Source organism: Ailuropoda melanoleuca, chromosome 15, assembly GCF_002007445.2.
Source record: "Ailuropoda melanoleuca isolate Jingjing chromosome 15, ASM200744v2, whole genome shotgun sequence".
Lineage (NCBI taxonomy): Eukaryota > Metazoa > Chordata > Mammalia > Carnivora > Ursidae > Ailuropoda > Ailuropoda melanoleuca.
The window spans coordinates 80679274-80695199 of record NC_048232.1 but is presented as its reverse complement, the minus strand read 5'-3'; the positions used below and the strand labels follow the sequence as shown (position 1 = coordinate 80695199).

Below are 15926 nucleotides of genomic sequence, written 5' to 3'. Positions count from 1 at the left end.
AGCGCTCCTGCCTTGAGGCACCCTCTCCTCTCACATGCCATGATCCAGCTCTCCTGGCCTCATTCCAGTTCCTCAGACTGCCACCCTCTGGGTCCTGCATAGGTGGTTCCACAAAGCCTTCCCTGATCCCAGGATAACGAGGTCCCCAGGTGCACTGGGTATGTCCCTTGAATTCTCCTAAGAGCCTTTTGAGGGGAGTGGTGTTGCCCATTTTGCAGATGGGGAAGCTGAGGCTCAGAAAGCGAAGCTGGCCTCTGATCCCAAGGCTCTCTCATGGTGGGGCCTGAGTTCTCAGTGTGTGTGTGTGTACCCGCGCTCGTGTGCGCACACGGCAGGCGCTGCTGTCTGTTGTTTGTGCCAGGCGGTGTTTGGGCTGGGATGAGCCGCCCCCCTTGGGCGAAGGGGTCTGGGATGGTCTCTGGGGACCAAGCCCGCCTCTTCCTTGGCGGGGCGAGGATGCTACATGTGCACGTGGGGTGGGGGGTCAGGCCCTCTCCAGCCCCCCCACCACAGCCTCCCAGCTCCTCCCACTAATCTCCCCTTCGCTTCAAAACAAACACCCGTGAGCCCAAACCGCCCATCCAGCCAAGGCACAGATGGAGCTCCAATCGGAATTAATTAGTCCGGTTGCCAAGGCAACCGGGCCCAGGATCCAGCCTTACATCTAGAGGGGTGGACCCCCACCTGCCAGGCCCCGCCCCGCCTTTCTTGGCCCCGCCCCTCGCGCCGCAGGCCCCACCCTCTCCCCCTGCCCGGCACCTGAGAGCACCTTGTGGACTTTTCCAAAATCAGGAGGTGGTGGGTGGGAATGTCCAAGAGCTGGGTTCGCGTTTGCATTTGGCCACGCCTGGCTTGGTGGGAGCCTGGGCAAGACCTGCCAAGCTGGGAGCCATGCTTTGTTCAGTAGGAATGGACAATGGCTGGACCTGTCTGGGGAGGGGCATCGAGGGGGCCATTTGAGACTGCTGAGAGAGGAAGAATGACGCAATGACTGTGGCCTGAGCTCGAGATCCCGCTGAGGTATGCCGCCATGGGAGCCATCGGGAGCAGCCAACCTCTCTGGTCCGCAGCAGGGTTGCCTCCCCCACCCCCGCCTCTGGACTCTGTCCTCCACAGCCCCGCCTTGTTCCCCTCATCCTCTGCGTCACCTGGGCACCCGGAGCCAGGTTTGGGTTCTCCATCCTTGCCCCTTGCTCTGCCCATCAGTCCACCTGCTCTTTCTTCCTGAGTAGCCTTGGGCAAATGACTTAGCTTCTCTGTGCTTATGCTTCCTTGTCTGAAAAATGGGCATAACAGATCCATCTAGTAGGTTCTGAACCCACCTAGCCCCCAGCACGGTGTCTAGTCTACGGTAACCCCTCGATTGTGCCTTGTGCCGCCGTTGGATGTAGGCCAGTGGGTGCCCAGTGAGAGGGGCTCTGGAGAAGACAGAGGAGACAGAAGCCCCATTGTCCTCTTGACAAAGTTGAGGCACACGCAGAGAGGACCACGGTGACCGGTGTTGAGGACCCCCACGCCACCGTCTTCTCTCTCAGAACGGCTCACTGTGTCGGAGTCAGCCATATTGCAGATGGGGAAGTCAGGCCTGGAGAGGGTAGCTGGAGCAGCGGGCTGGTCTCTCTGGCTTGGGTCTGGGCTGGTGCTGGCTGGAGGATATCCCAAGACAGGCCTTGGAAGACCAATCTCCCTTTGTGGAACCGTAGGGACTCCATTCCTCCTCCTGCTTGGGCCTCAGTTTCTAGTTCTGTGAGATGTGGGGTCATGGGGACGTAGCTGGTGGTAACTCTGACTGAAGCAAGTTGGGGCCATAGCTTTTTATGCTTTGTGACGTCAGAAGAGAGGCCAGTGTGGATGGACGAGTTGCAGTTTCTGGCCTAGGCCATTCCTGGAGGTGCACTCAAGGAAGAGGGTATAGAGGGGCCCCGAGGGGAATGGGCCACCTCTAGCCCCATCCCCCGTCCTTGGAGCCTCTGATGCTGGGCTCTGCAGGGGGGTGGGGGTGGTGGCACAGAGGAGTGCCGCCCTGGCTTGGCACACCCATCGCCAGGTTGGGATGAGGCTCAAGGCAGGCCTTGGCTCCTGCTCTGCCCCCCACCTGGTCCCGAATACACTGAGCTCACGGAGGCCAAGCCCATTTCTCCTGCCACCTGGCTAATGGGCCATTACTCCTCCATGTGCCAGGGAAGCGTCTCTCGAGCTGGCACAGTGGGGCTCGGGCTGGTGTCTGGCCCCACAGCCCCTCCCCCAGGGACGTGGGCCGGTTGTTGGCCCTCTGTGAGCCTGTTTCCTCTTCTGTCCCCTGGCCTAATGATGCGTTCAGTGAGATCACCAGCTGGAAAAGCTTCGGAGAGGCCTAAACCAGGGGTGGCAAACTCAGGTGCCCACAGGGGCCAGGTCACTTAAAGGTTCGAATCCAGCCCGAGTGAGACAGTAGGGTGTGGTGGGGCCTGTGGTAACGGCCAGCGCTCGGGCTCTGCCTGATGGTATCAAGCTCGGGTTTTTATCAGCGGCCAGCAGGCCAACAAAACCGATCTGCGGGCTGTGTTGGAGCTGCCAGCTTGCCCCAGAAGGCAAACTCTACAAATGGATTAACTGGGGGGTGTTTAGCTCTCCTTTACATAATAACAAGGGCTAACATTTATGGAGGCCTTGTTCTGTGCCAGGAGTGAACTAAGCACTTTACTGGGATTATCTTGTTTGATCCTCACACCAACCCCCCGAGGCGGGCAGGGTGCAGCCGCCATTTGTACTTTGTGGATGAGGCAGTCCTACCAGAGAGGGGCATGCAGCAGCCCAAGGTCACACAGCTGCACCGACTGGAGCAGGGTCTCCCCGGTGGGCCTTCCCGTTGCTCTGTGGAGGTGTCTCCTTCTGGCCCAGAGGGTGGAGGGGAGGAAGGGCAGACCTATTTGGCTGGGACACCCCCAGATCTGCAGCTTTCGCTTCTCTCACCAGAGGAGGCTGGAGGAGCGGGGAGACACAAAATTAAGCAACCGGAGGGTGTTGCGGAGCTGAGGAAGAATAACTTATTTTTTATGAGCTTGTTAACATTTGTGAAGTTAAGTAAGCAGAAATTTATGCCCTTCATTTGCATGCATTAAAGGGAGGGCTGCCTGGGCCCTGTGTAGTTACCAGGAAACCTCACGCTTCCCAGGGCGCCCCCCCACCCCAGCTTGCAGGAAGCGGTGTCCACGTCTGGAAGGTTTGTTTTGGCTGTGTGCGGGGATTTCTTCAGATCCAGCTGTGGCCACTTCTTGATGCCCCATTGTGTGTGTGTACGAGCTGTGTCTGAGGACAGCCCACCTGGCTGCCAGCAGAGCAGCTTGGCCCTTATTTCAGAGGCTGAATGTTCCAGACCTTGCTCCCTGCTTCCGTGGGGGGCCCCAGAAGGTGCTGGAGGCCCAAAGACCACCTGTTTGCTGCCCAAGAGCTGTGAGGCCTGAGGCAGGTGGCTTCAGCTCTTCTGGTCTCGATGTCCTTGTCTGTAAAATGGGGATGGTGGCGATGCATACCTCATGGGATTGTGTCCTGCTTGTGACAGGCTCATCTGAGATGACATTGGCTTGCGGGGTGGCAGGCCCTATTTGCTAGTTGACCTGGCTCCTTGGGGACCCTTTGTTTCCAGAGGCCCTGGGAGCTAGCTGGTCCTTCCTCTGGGAGGCCTGACTCGACATCCCTACCTGGCTTGGCAGCCCCACGGCTCCCCCACGTCCCCCTGCAATGACTGGTCTCCTGTAATTAGTACTCCCTTCCAGCTGTGAGCTTCCTCAAGCCAGCGTCGTGTCTGTCCTGATCCCTGCGGATGCCTCGTGCCTGCCCCAGGGAAGGAGAGATGATATTAAATGAATGAGCGAATGAAATCTAGCATCTCTGCCTTGGTTTTCTCGCGTTTGGCATTAGAAGTCCCTTCCAGGTGTGTCGTGATTTACGTTTTTTTTTTTTCTTTCTTTTAGATTTATTTACTTATTTACTTATTTGAGAGGCGGGGAGAGGCAAAGGGAGAGAATCTCCAGCCGACTCCCTGCTGAGCATGGAGCCTGACATGGGGCTCGATCTCACCACCTGAGATCATGACTTGAGCCCAAGTCAAGAGTCCGATACTCAACTGACTGAGCCACCTAGGCGCCCCTGATTTATGGTTTTAAAAGCACTTTCCGGCTAATGCCCTCGTTTGCTCTCTACCTTTTGGTCCCACTGCAAGGAAGGCAGGACAAGTTACAGATGGGGAAAAAAGGCCCAGGTGGAAGTGGGGGGATTTGAATCCAGCCCTCCTTCATTTGTTTGTTCAAGGGAACTTCAGAACTCCTGCTCTGGGCTAGGTAGTAGGGGTCTTGGGGGGCATCTGGTGGGATTCTGCTCCCCAGGGACTTAGAGGCTGTCATGTAAGGCAGTAGGGGTGGGGGGAAGCCAAGGAAGCTGTGGGACATATGTGCATCTCTGTAGGCCCCAGTCTGTCATCTCGTCTAAGGGGTGACAGCTCAGAGGCTTACAGCCTCTTCCGGTTCTCATGGGCTGAGATTCTCGGCAGTTTAGGGGGGGTCAGCAGACACCGGCTAGGAGGCCTTAAGACCTCAGGACTGCCCGTCTTCCAGCCCTGTCCACACAGCCTTGGCCTATCCAGGAGGCTGAGGGGGCCCTGTAGACACAGGTGTCTCAGCCTCGAGGGCTGGAGGAAGTGGCTGTCCCCGCTTGTTGTCCCTGGGCCTGTGACCACGGAGGTGGTTGTCTGCACACTGGGTGGGGGGGTCTGCTTCTGGATAGAATTTGCAGTCAGCCTGGAACTAAGGGCAGGGGTGCGGGGAAGGGGAGCTAAGGGGCCTAAGCACTGGTGGGATGGAGGTAGATGTGGGAGGGGTGGTCAGCTTCTCTGAATGGGGTTGTCCCATTTTGGGGGGCTCCCTGGGGGGAGGTTGAGGCTGCAGAGTAGGGGGAGATCAGCACTTTGGGGGGTCAGGCCAGGCCTGGGGAGTGAGTAGAGGGGCAAAGAGATGAGGTCAGGGAGGCTGTGGCTTGTGTCATGATGGGAGTCTGCGGCCAGGTGAGGGGGGCGGCAGGGAGGAAGGTGCCGCCCCGCTGTGGTAGTTCAGGTGTGCATGGGAAGGTCCTTGTTGGCTCATGAACTTGTCCCCTCTGCCTCCTGGAGCTCAGGGAAAGTATGGGAGGGAAGTGCTTTTATTCGGCCTACAGTTCTCAAGCATCTGGTATGAGCCAAACATTGTGCAAGGCGCTGAGTGTCTGGGGGTCATTGAGAATGATCCCTGCCATCAGGGACCTCACAGCCAAGGGAGAAGGCAGACTAGGGTGAGTGATGCCCCAGCAGGTTGGAGGGCTTCCTGTAGGAGGTGGCTGTGCATCCTGCACAATGGGAAGTAGCATTCATGAGGTGGGGGTGGGGCAGAAGGGGTCGTGGGAATTTCAAGGGGAAAGGCCAAGAGGAGTGAAAAGACTCCATGAGTTCAGAGGAGAGTGAGAAGCTCGTGTGCTAGGGTCTGGGGTTTGGGAAGGAGGATTTGGGAGTCTGGGGAAGAAGCAGGGCTCAGGAGCTCCTTCCGGGCCAGGAGGAGTCTGGGCTGTGTGTCTTCCCTCAGTGAAGAGCATGCTGGGCACTCGGAAACCAGGGGTGTGGCTGATGCGTCCCAGAACGGGACACGGAGTGGAAAGAGCTCAGGCCTTGGGGAGGGGCCTTCTGGGAAGTGCTGCTCTGGGGTCAGGTGAGAGGCTGGAGGTGGGATCAAGGCTGGAGGAGGGATCAAGGGAAGAGCCAAGGAGTCCCAGTGTGTGTGTGTGTGTGTGTGTGTGTGTACACGTGTGCGTGCATGTGGCTAGGAGTGGTTTGTTCTGACCGCGTCTTGGTTACAGGATGGTGTTGGAGGGCAGATTTGCAGAGACAGGGCCAAGCCAGATCACGAGAGGTCTTGAATGCCGGAATCAGGATGAGGGAGGCAATCAGAGGCTTCTGAACAAGGCAGGGCAGTGACCCATGAGCCTGCTATGCTTCTGGAAGTTTCCTCCAGCAGCTGGGCAGAGGATGGGTGGAGACAGGGTAGTCTGGACGGATCCGTTAGGAAACTGCACCTGTCTGGGGGACTTGCATGAGCCCTGGCAGAGGCAAAGGCGAGGAGGGAGGGCGGCAAAGCACAGGGAAGACTTGGGGGAGAGGTGGCATTTGATCGGGGCTGTAGAGGGCGAGGGAGTTCTCCTCTGAGGAGGGGGAAGAGGGCGCAGCAGGTGGCTGGCACGGAGGTGGGAGAGGAGGCTCGGCTGTTCAGGATGCCTTTGAAGGATGAAAGGGAAGGTCTGAGCCGGGGAAGGAATATCATTAGTGAGCACGCACCTGGTGCGAGGCTTTCTGTCCCCAGCGCCGCGCACCCGGCTCCGCACTTACAGCTGCTTGGCTTAGGGAGGACCCTTTGAACCCAGCACCTCCATTTTGTTGTCTGTAAAATGGGGAGGCTGTTAGAACCTGCCTCTTTGTGAGGATTACACGGGCCTCGGAGGCGCTCCGGAGTTAAGTAGTTAATTGGCTGCGGTCATTACAATGTCATTGAACACAGCGCACCTGCAAGGCAGCCTCGAAACACAGGGACAGCTGAGGAATGGGCTCCGAGGAGGGTTCGGGCTGCCCGAGGCCACACAGCTGGAAGGGGTACAGAGCAAGGGTACCCCAGGCTTGGCAAACTTTCCTCCGTGCCTGCGGCCTCCCAGAAGCGGGCTGGACTGTAAAATGCCCAGCCCAGCATGCTCCGTGAACATTCCCGCCCCTCCTTCCGTGAAGGTTCCAGGGCTCCAGCACCAGGACAAGTGGGCAGGAGTCAGCCTCTGATTCCTTGGTGGGACAGCTCAGGTCAGCATCAGCTTTCTCACCTGTTAATGGGGGCCCCATGTGCCCCATTAGGTCAGTTCTGTCAGGCCCCTGGAGGGCTTCTTTCTCTGCTTCTCTGCACCTGCCTGACCACGCTGCCTTGAGTGGGCTGAGGCTGGGGTGGACACGGGAGCCACAGGGTTGGTAGAGGCCCTAATGGTCATAACAATAGTGGTAAGGAGCTGGGAGGCCATCTTGTCCCCTGTAGTAATAATGAGCACACCTTAGCATGTGGGGAGCTGAGAGGTGGGGACAGAGACCAGCTCGGAATGACGCACTTCTGGGGGCGCTGTGCGGGTCTTTTGCTTTTTCAGTCCCCACACTTCAGGCACCTCCTCTGTGCTGGCGGTGGGGACACAGAGGGGACATGGTGCTGTCTTGGCCCTCCAGAAGGGAGCCTGTGACTGTTTAGGGGGACACCACTTGGGGCTGGTGAGCATGGGGTTGCTGTGGAATGGTGAAGCCAGACCTAGGGTTCAGGGCAGGCTTCCTGGAGGAGGTGATGCCTGAGCTGAAGACGCTAGGGGTTCACAGTGTGGGGGCGAGTGCAGGGGGAAGGAGGTGCCTGTGCCAGCGTGGGGTGGAGTGGGCGGGGAGCTCGAGGAGGGCCGAGGCTGGAGCAGGAGGTGGGGAAGCTACAGGCCGCCTCCAAGAAGCTTCTCACGCCAGCAGGAGCTTGGCCTCTAACCCTGGGCCTTCAGGGAGCCCCAGAACGATCGTGAGCAGGGGAGGCAGCATCAGGACTGGCCTCTGGAAGACTCTGGCTGCCGTACGGAGGGGCTGGAGAAGGCCACGGCAGGCTGCGGGGCAGGGGATGATGGCGGCCCGTCCTGGTGAGGTGGGGAGCAAAGGACAAACGTGGGACATTTTGAGGACAGAAGTGGCAGATCATTTATAGGGGGGGGGGGAGTTGAGGATAATGCTGGGGTCTGTGGCCTGAGCAAGCAGGTGGGCGGTGGTGGCCTCGATCAGGAGGAGACGTGTGGGCTTGTTCCAGAAGCTGACCTAGCCCGGCAAGTCTGGGTTATCCGAGGGCACGTGGGAGGAGAAGGGAGCTGTGGGTAGGTGGGGGACAGAGCCTGGAGGAGCAGTCATGTTTCGGGGGCTGGGGCAGGAGGGGACCCCCCCCCCCCCCCCCCCGGGAGGGAGGAACGCTGGGCCCCGGGTTTCAAGGGGCTGGTGCAAGAGCCCAGGGGCTCCAGACTCGCGCCGGCGGAAGGCTGTNTTGCTAAGGGAGCTGTGAACTCTGACCTTCTGTGAAGTCCTCCAGAGGGTCAGAAAGTGGAAGGTGCGAGGTTCACTAGGGGATCCCCACACACAGCGGCTTTGGTCCTGGATCCAAGTAAGCTCATGGAGTTCACTTGGCCGGAATTTACTGAGCACCTTCTGTGTGCTGACTCCCGGGTTGGGCGCTGGGACAGAGCGCGACACGGCCCTGGTGCCACCTTCTGGGCCTACGCTGGGGGTGTGGCGAGGAGTCCTCCAGAAGTCCAGGGCTGTTGCCTCCCTTTTCAGCCCCAGTCTGTGAAAATTCCAACATTTTATATGCGAAATTAGAGGCTGGGTGTGTATTTACAGAATACTTGGGAGGAGGGTTTCCTGAGACAGCGCTCATCTCCAGCGCCGTGTGTTGAGTCCCCTGCTGGTCCGTGAGCTCCTTGCTCATCTTTGTTTCCTCCCCCATACGGGCCAGGAATCCCAGGCCAGGCAAACAGTAGGTGCTCAGTAGATGTGGAACGTCTAGTTGGCCGAGTGCAGCCCCCTGCAGGGATCCCCAGCCTCCTTGGGCGGCAGCAGGTCCTCCGAGGTGCCAAGCCCTCCCAGTTAATAATCAGCCTTGGTGTCTGGGGAGCCGCCAACCGCAGCCTTGGCCTCTCTTCTGGCTGCCTGTGGGATCTGCGGTGTGCTTGGTGATGACAGGCAGGGCCTTGCACCCCGCTTGTCCCCGAACCCCGAATGAACTCCCTGGCCCATCCCACCCTGGGTCTCCCACCCCTGCAGAAGGGGGACCAGTTTGCTAACCCAGGGCCTGGGGTGCTCTAGGCGCACACATGCGTGGATAATGTGACTCTGCCCCACGTGTCTCGCCCACCCCCTCACAGATGAAGTCGGGGCCCCGACAGGAGGGCCTGGCTCGAGTCCTTGCCGCCAGGGAGCTGGGATGGAGATGGAGCCGGCAAAGGGGTCGCCTTCCACCCCAAGCGCCTCTGGCCGCCGAGGGCCTGGGAGGAGTTGAGTCAAGCTGGAGCGGCAGAATGGCTCCATGGCCACAACTTTGTCTCAGGCTCTTCCCCTTCTTAGCTCTGTGCCCTTGGGCAAACGGTTTCACTGCTTGGGGCCTCAGTTTTCTCATCTCTCAAATGGGTATAATTAACAGGGTCCATCTCACAGGGCTGGGGAGAGGTTTGACTAAGGTAATTCCCGTAAAAGGCTTATTCGGGTCTGGCACGTAGTCAGGGCTCAGCCCAGGCAGCCGGCCTTGAGCGCCGCTTACCAGCAGTGACCCGGGAGGCCACTTTGTCTTTCCGAGCCTCGGTTTCCTCATTCGAGAAAGGGGTGTGACAAGCTTTCTCCTCTCATCCTGTTGGGCGGGGGGTTGTGTATGCACACAGACCAAGAGCGGTGAGGTCTTCTTTGTGGTCTCCCAGGCTCCCTGGTGGCATTGACCGCAGCCCTGTGGGTTTGCTGTCTTGACTTGACCCAGGTGTTCATTTAGGCCACAGGATTACTGTGCTACCTGGGGCAGGGCTGGAGCTCCAGCGGAGAACACGCTGTGTTTGCTGGGTGGCCCCAGTGGTGCATGGGGCGGGGGCGAGGGGGACACCTGCTATGGACAAGAATAGAGAGAAAGTCACTGTGGGAGAGGAGAGAGCTGCCTTGGAAGAAAGCCAGAGGGAGGGTCTACCGTGAGCTGTCCGGCCAGGCCTCGTGCCTGCTTTGACCTTCAGGAGTATTTATGGCTTCTGCCTGGGAACCATGGAAGCTTCTGGAAGTGTTTTAAGAGAGGGTCTCTCCATGGGTCCGTGATGGATGGCATTTTGAGAGACTGTCTGGCAGCTGAGCGGAGGGGAGGGGAAGAACGCAGGGGATGCGTGAGACCCTGGGACAGAGTTGTTGCTCTCTAAATAAGAGCCATCAGTGGTTTGGATGACCAGGTGTGTGGGCCTGACAGGTGTCGGGATGGATCGGAGGAGGGGGATGGACAAGGCAGAGGGCAGAGTCAAGTGTGATTCAGAGGATGGGGCTGAGCACAGAGAAGTTTGGTAACGGGCCCACAGTCACACAGCCGGCGGGTCAGGGAGCGAAGCCTCAGGCCCGGGGCTTGTAGGAGGCAGCCCTACACAGAGGTGTCCATGGCGTGGAGGCAGAAGGCAGGTCAGAGCCAGCAGGCCACAACTTCAGAGCTAGCGGCGGTGTCCTCACAGCTTCGTTCTCGGGCTCTGCTCAGGGCCAGGAGTGATGGAGATAGATCAGGGCTCCTGCCAGGGAATGGGGGGTCCAGTCCGTGTTGCCCGCAGCTCCATGAGGCAGGGATCGGCACGTAGAGGAACCAGTCAGGGAAGGATGGAGCCGGCGTGAGTGGCAGCCGAGCATCCCGTCTTCAGGTGGTGAGTGCGATGGGGAGGAGCTCAGGACTTCAAGTAAGAGAGATCCAGGTTTGCAGCTGGCACCAGCATTTCCCAGAGAGCTGGCCTTGGCCCCACTGGCCTCAGCATTCCCATCTGTAAGGTGGAGGTGGTTCTGAGATGGGTGGGACAATGCAGGACTCAGCACAAGGCCCGGGGCATGGCCTCTCTGAGCTGGGACAAGTCATGGCCTGCCAAGCCAGCTTAGTGCAGGGCCAGACCGTATCCTTGAGATGATGGGCAGTGCCGGGACCCAAGTCCCACCAGCTGTAAGTGCAGGCCCGGGCCCAGGTAGGAGGGGAGGCCGCTGGTGGGGGAGGCCCAGGACAACTCTAGCGAGGACGGGCTCCTGTTTCGTGGAGACTAGAGAATTACGCGAGTCATGGGAGCCTGAGAGAGGCACAGAAGTGCGGGGAAGTGACAGACAAGTCTGCGGAAGGATGGGATGGGGCCAACTTTGATGAGCCTGGGCGGTGCTGAGAGACTGTCCTTTGCCTGGTTTTACCAGGGAGCCATGCAGGCGGCCCAGAGAGGGTGAGGGCCAGGCTCAAGGTCACACAGCAGCTGGCACTGGGAGCAGACCTGCTGGCTCGGGCCCTGGGCCCCGCTCCCCTCTGTGAAGGAGGGATGTGAACATTTGTCAGGGGAGTTTAATAATGAATGAAGTCGAAGTGTCTTTAATGCAGGCAGCAGGCCCGAAGTAATAAGGGGCCCTGTATTAATTCGGAAGTTAATGAATATGCAGGTGTGTCTGAATGATTAATGGGGCTCCCAAGGCCTGGAGAGGGGTGCGTGAGTTGCTGATGGAAATATGAATATTGCATACATCTGGGAAGTCGGATAAACTGGGGAGCAGGTGGGCATTCACGCACCAGGGAGGACTCGAGCAGCCACGAAGACTGAATTTACAGACGCTCGGGGGCAGACGTACCGTGTCCTGGCTAAGTGCATGCATGTTTGACTGTGTGATCTTGAGCAAGTCACTTAACCTCTCGGGGTGTCAGTTTCCTCATCTGCAGGAGGGCATAAACATAGTACCTGGTCCCTAGGTCCTGAGCCTAGGGGCAGGCACTGTGCAAATATCTGATAAAAACTCTCGGAGCCTTTTTAGAAAGGAGGGCAGAGATGGCTGAGAAAGGCTAAGGAAAGAATAACAGTGACATTTAAATTCCCTTGAATTATGGACAGCACTTTACGGTTTGTAAGGTGGGGAGGGTCTCTCATCAGTCTCTCCCTTGGCTCCATGCAGCAGCGGCCTAAGGCAGAGGAGAAGGGTCTCGGGGATGCTGAGGTTCAGAGACGGCTGGTCACTGCCCAGGTCACCAGCCAGCAGGTGCAGAGTCGGGCCTGGGCCCAGGTCTCCACCCCTCGACCATGAATCTCAGGGTCCCACAGTTGCACTGACCAGGAAGGGCCTTCAGGTATTTGTTGGGCCTGGGGCCCGCACCACCTCTCGGAGCCTTAGTGTCTCTGTCTGACTTGTGAGGGTCTGCCTGCCTCTTGGGGCTGTTGCGAGGCGTTGGTGAGAAAATGGGACATGACCCCTTGCCTGTGTCTGGCCTCTGGGGAGTCCTGGGCTCTGCAAACTACGTCTCTTATTGTTTGGAACAACTGCCCTGGGAGTTTGCCTGCCCCAGCCCTGTATCGTATTGGGGGGCTATGGGTGCTGGGCCACTTTGTAGTTTTGGGTCCTCGGGCACATCCCTGAGCCTCTCTCTGCCTCCATCTCTTCATCCTTCCAGTGGGCATAACCGTGTGGCTGTTGGGTGTTAAGCGTGTGGGCCCGGCTCACAGTTGTGCTGGGTGCAGTGAGCTCCCTTCCCCCCCTTTCCACCTCTCCCGGGGTCCACATCACAGCCCTGGGCGTGGGTACACTTTTTATGCCACCATGGCACCTGATTCATCCTTTGAGCCTATGAACATTTATGGAGCACCTCCTGGGTGCCCTGCTGGACCCTGGGTTTGCAGGATGAGTGAGACCGCCCTCCCTGTCCCTGTCCTTGACAAGGTCATGGTCCAGGCAGAAGGCAGGTGTGAATCCGGTGTCCCGTGATGCAAGCTGGGATGGGGCGTGGGAACCAGAGGCTGGCCCCAATGCAGGCGTGGGCAGGGCGGAGGGAGACGTGCTCATTTATCTTGCGGGCTTCCCTGCTAGGCCTCCCACCCGAGGCTATGTCTTGGCTGTGGGTCCTCAGCTCCCAGCGGGAGGTACTCGCAGGGTGGCTGGCAGAGTGAACGAGGGAGCGAGTGAATGGGTGGCTGCTGCCTAGGCCCCTGCCCCGCCGCTCCCAGGCTCTAGGCCAGGCCGTCCCAGGTGCGCCCAGGGGGAGGCTGTCTTGTGGCCTCCTCTTTTCCTTCACACATCTCCGATCTGGGCCCTGAAAGGCACACCCCTGCCCCCCACACCACCGGCCTGGCTGGGCCACAGAACTGTAGGCTGTTGGGTAAAGAACCCGAGCTGTCCTGGTCACGGTGTAGCCTGTGTTGACAAGACGAGGAAACTGAGGTCCAAGGGTCGGGGGAGGGCTGTGGGCCAGGGCTGGGTTAGAGCCCCCGCTGGGCCACTCCTGGGGCAGCCCTCTGCTGTGCCCAGCCTGGCTGGGTATTTATAGTCTCTGCTGATCTATATTAATGCCGGGGCCTGCAAAGGAGGCCTTTGCAGCCTTTTGCATCTAAGGATGGCTTTGAACCCCCCTGGGGGCTGTGGAATCAGGGCTCGCCCCCATGGGAGGGGGAGAACGTGGCTTCTCATCTTTCCCTTCGAGGCCCTGGGGCTCACGCTGGGCCTTTGGCCTGGAGAATCTTTGCCAGCCTGGGCCTGGGCTCAGGCCCCCCTTTGGTGGGTTCGAGGTCTTTGTGGCTGGTTCTACCCCGCTGTCCTCCAGCTCTGCAGGGAGACCGTTTACACAGCATGGGCCCCAGGGCATGGGCCATGTGACTTCGGGCAAGCCGCCTCCCCTCTGAGCCTCAGTCTCCCCATCTGTAGAATTGGGCTTAAGTCTCACCCAGCTTTGCGCGTCAGGCACAGAGCACTCGATGCTTGTGAGCCCAGAGTCAGTGTTTACGTTCCTCCCGTCTCTTCTGGTTCTTGTCCCCAAAGGCCCTCAGAGGCTGTAGGGACTGGAGTATCATCTCCGTTGGACAGCTGAGGCCATTGAGGCCCTGGGGTGGCCTGACTTTGCCAGGGCCATGCTGTTGGGGCACAATTCGGACTCCTCTAAGTCCGAATGTTCTAGTTTCCCAAACCGCCACTCCTTCTCAGGGCCCGTGGGGTCCTCGGGGCAGGCCGGACTCCTCACCCCACCAGCTTGGTTCCCACCCCCGTTGCCACGGGGCAGCTCCACTAACTCTATGCTTCTCTTACAGAGCAGAGACGACTGGCCGCCCTGAGCGCAATTCAATTCAACAGACATTTACTGAGTGCCTACTATGCGCCAGGCCTTAGGCTAGGCACTGGGGTGGGGAGCAGAGAGGAAGATGTGGTCCCATCCTCAGGTAGCTCCGGGCTGGGGGAGGGCCTCGGAGAAGACTGGTAAGGGCTGAATGGCTTGACACCAGGAGAGAAGCTGCATGCAGAGCTGGAAGCAGCAGGGATACCTGGGTTCAAGTGCATCCCTGGAGAGCTGCTCGTCTGTGCCTCAGTTTACCCATCTGTAAAACCGGGGGCAGGGGTGAGGTGGAGTGAGACGATCTCTAGGATCCTTCCAAGATTCCATGGGGATGGAATCAAGGGATGGGGGCAGGGCAGGGAGACCACTGTTCTCCCTGCACAGAGGAAATCTGAAGGCTTCTCGGAGGATAAGGCATGAGGTCTGGGCTACAGGGGGTGGGGAAGGGTGGGAATGGCACCCCAGGCTCAGGAACAGTGTGAGCAAAGGCCCAGAGGACATGTAGAGGGGCATCCCCACAGCTGCCCAGGTTATGAAGGGATGTCATGGGGTATGAGTGGGGCAGGAGAGGGGCCTAAGGGCAACGTGTTGGGGTGTGAGCTCTATTCCGTGGGCTGTTGAGGGTGGAGAGTCAGGAACAAATGATCCTGCTTTGTCCTGCCCCTTCTTCTCTCCTTTCCCCCCCGGGGGTACACCTCAGGATCATGTTTCCATAGAACCTGTGGCCACTGCAGTGTCCGCGCCGTGCTGGGCACTTTGCCAGTTAGTCCCCTTTGCAACCCTATAAAGTGGGCATTAATGGGCCCAATTCACAGATGAGAATCTGAAGGCCGAGAGAGGGAAGCTTCTCGCCCAGTGTCATGTTGTGATCCCCAAACCCCCTGCGCTCCTCTCACTGGCTCTCACGGAGGAATTTCTCTGTCCTGTGTGACATCTCCCATCCTAGGACCCCCCCCCCAAGCTCTGAGGAGTGCCTGCCAAGGGCAACGCAGTTGGGTTTGGAGGCGAGGGTGGGAGGACCCCCAGATGCGATTAGCAGGATGGGCATTCTCCAAGAGTGGACTTTCTGCCCCCACAGCCACCCTCTGAGATGGGAGGGAGGCGGGGTCCCTTCCCACTTTACAGATGGGCAGGCTGAGGCCCTGGGAGTCATGGGGCTAGCTGAAAGTCAAACTCAAGGGCGTGACAGCCTGGGCAGGGAGCCCCATCTCCTATTGTCCGGCTGAGGCTGGAGGGAGATTCAGTTTCCCTGAGATCTGGCTGACCCCCTACAGCCCTCACCAGGAAGTGGAAAAGACTGGCATTGGAGTCCAGACCTGGGTTCAAATCCCAGTTTTCGACTTGCACAAACGGTGTGATCTTGAGCAAGTGGTTAATTACTCTGAGCCTCAGTGTCCTCACCTGTAACGGGAGAGAGCAGACCTCCTTCATTCAGTCGTTAATAGATATTTATTGAACGCCTGCTGGGTGCCCGGTGCTGGGCTTTAATGGAGAACCTGGCCCTCCCTCGGAGAACGCAGCCCAGGAGTAAAAAGAGCAGTCCTGATTCTGGTGGTGATGGAGAAAACCCTGGGGGCTGCAGGAACCCCCCAGGACGGGCCCTTAACCAGACGGGTTTACTTGGCTGAGGAGGCAGGAGGGCCAGAGAGGAGGGCAGAAGCTCGCTCCGCAGGACCCCAGGGGCTGGCTTCCCAGGTCAGCTGTCTGAATCTTACTAGATCAATAGGGAGCCAAGGAAGACTGTTGAGGAGGGGAGTGCCACGCTCAGCTTTATCCTTGAGGAGGCTCGTCCTCTGCCGGGTGGAGGATGGGTTGAAGGAGGCCATAAGATTGGAGACACAGAGACCAGTGAGGATGCTGATGGAGAAATTCATCCTGAGCGAGGAAGGAGGCCTTCCGGGTGTGGAGGGGCTGGTCAGCTGCGGGCTTCTGGCTGGCTCAGGGCAGAAGCAGGAGTGGGGAGTGGGCAGGCCAAGTGGAGGGGGACAGGAGGCAGCTGGGGTGGAGGGCTTGGGCCTGGGCCGCACCTAAGGGATAACAGAAGCCCTG

General features: G+C 59.0%; 1 long non-coding RNA gene across 1 annotated transcript in view; it reads left to right on the top strand.

Annotated features, from left to right (window-relative positions):
• The window catches only part of LOC117796452, a 35698-nt gene extending 21407 nt beyond the window's left edge, over nucleotides 1-14291 (top strand). Inside the window, exon 3 of the long non-coding RNA XR_004620978.1 lies at nucleotides 13855-14291. This is a non-coding gene — a long non-coding RNA (uncharacterized LOC117796452). The remainder of the gene's footprint in view (nucleotides 1-13854) is intronic.
• Nucleotides 14292-15926: the final 1635 nt, after the last annotated feature.